This window comes from Pan paniscus, chromosome 7 (genome assembly GCF_029289425.2).
Source record: "Pan paniscus chromosome 7, NHGRI_mPanPan1-v2.0_pri, whole genome shotgun sequence".
NCBI lineage: Eukaryota > Metazoa > Chordata > Mammalia > Primates > Hominidae > Pan > Pan paniscus.
Window position 1 is genome coordinate 96,326,301 of NC_073256.2, and position 1,944 is coordinate 96,328,244.

Here is a 1,944-nt window from a genome sequence, read left to right on the forward strand (position 1 = left end):
GCGCCCAGCCCACCATGGAGCATTTAGAGATGGAGCCTCTGTCAGCTGGGCTTCCTGGATGACTCAGATGGGCAGAGAGTCCCTCACACCTGCATCACACGCATAGCAGACACAAGAAATAAATCTTTTGCTGTGCTTCACTGCTATTATTTCCAATTGTTTCTGCTGCATAACTTGGCCTATCTTGACTGATATATTCCATATTCTAGTCCTGCTTTTTTTTTGGGGGGGAGGAGTGCACCGTTTCTGGAGGTACTGCAACACCAGGTTGATGAGTCAGGTGGACAGAGCAAGCTCCCTATTCCATCTCCCTGCTGCAGAAATCCACTTAGTATATTGTGCTCAGATAGAGGACATATCAGATATTAACTGATAAGAATAGATACTATACTTGATCTTAGCCAAAGGCCAAAAGGCCAAAAAGCAATGAGCCTTTTTTTTTCAACTTAAGGAGGAGAGAGTTTTTTGTTAGTTTCTGTTGCTTCTTTTGTTGAGGAAATAGGAGGATAGAAGGGCCAAGAACAGTAGAAGGAGATAGCATGTGCCTGTTCTCCATCTGGGCCCGCAGTCTAGTATGAAGTCCTAGTGGATAGCCAGCAGTGACAGCAGAAGCAGGCAAACATGGGTGGATTTGTTACAGGACATGCCTGAGACATCACTCTGGAGACTCCCAGAAATGACCAAGGGAGATTTGGGAAGAGTGGCTAAGGTCCTGGTGTTACACTGGAGGTGCTAGGAGCTACTGTCATTTGGAATTAATATTAATGTGACCTTATATGTATAGATAGGCTCGGGAGGCATGGGGACAGTGAGTCAGATAATAATTCAGCTGGTTTGGTTCATCGAGGCCTGGAGCATGTCTGCAAACCTGTGACAATATACGCCTATTGATCTTTCTGAGTGACTGTTGGCCTTACGCTCTGTCATTTGTCCATGTGGACTACTTTTATCTGGCAGTATGGATCAGTGTATATTTTCTTTAGCAGTTAAATTGAATATATAAAGTATTAATTTTGTGAGGAAGAAAACCAAAATGTTTAATTAAAAAGCCGGTATAACTTCTAGACTTCATCATGGGACCGATTTTCCTTTTTTTTTTAAATAAAGTAGTTTTCTTTTTGTGAGAGAGGTGTGAAGTGTTTTGCTAAACTATATTTACCTTGTCTATGAAATGACTTTAAGAAAGCCAACAAACTCTCCCAAGGTAGATTTTATAAGGGGTGAAGGATGTTGGAAAGGAAGAAATAATAGAAAAACTGTTATGAAAGCAAAGATATCTGTGTGATTGCAAATGGTACAAAAAATAGAAACTTTTTTGTTATGATCAAACTGAAGTTGAATTGTGTGAGGCTTTCATTTTAATACCCTGCCACAAACCCACAAATTCAGCTGTGCTACCCAGGAAATGTTATTTACAGTTTACCCTCACCTTAGACTCTCTGACACTTGAAGACGCCTTAGAGGATTGGCTGCCCCTTTCTCTCCCCTCTAGTTTATCATCTTTGCCTCTGTCTTTAGGCAGCAGCACAGAATTTCCTGGTGACACATGCTTGTGACCCTGGCTTTGAGAATCCTTAATTCTTCTCCATCTGCTTGGCTTGATAGCTAAGGCAACCCTGGACATCACAGTTTGTGCAGTAGAACCATCCATTTTCCTCTTGAAAAATTGTGTAAAAATTGGGAACATTGTCAACATGCAAAATAGAATTTCTTCTTTGGATAGTCAATGGCAAATTACTTTTGTTACTATTACATTTCTTTCAAATATTATAACTTAAAAATGTATAAAACTCTTTCAAATGAAGTAACTCATTTTTTTACCCCAAAATGGTAAAGTCCAATTGAATATTATTATTCCTCACTTTATTGACTAGGAAACAATCTTGCTCAAGTTTACCAATTGGTAACAGAAACGGAACTCACACTCGGAACGTCACACTTTTT

The 1,944-nt window shown here is 39.8% G+C and overlaps 1 non-coding gene across 1 annotated transcript; it reads right to left on the bottom strand.

The window, feature by feature from the left end:
- Positions 1–230: 230 nt before the first annotated feature.
- LOC112440798 (U2 spliceosomal RNA) lies at positions 231–420 on the bottom strand. The gene has a single exon (XR_003028805.1). It is a non-coding gene; the product is annotated as a U2 spliceosomal RNA (small nuclear RNA).
- Between the last annotated feature and the right edge of the window lie 1,524 nt (positions 421–1,944).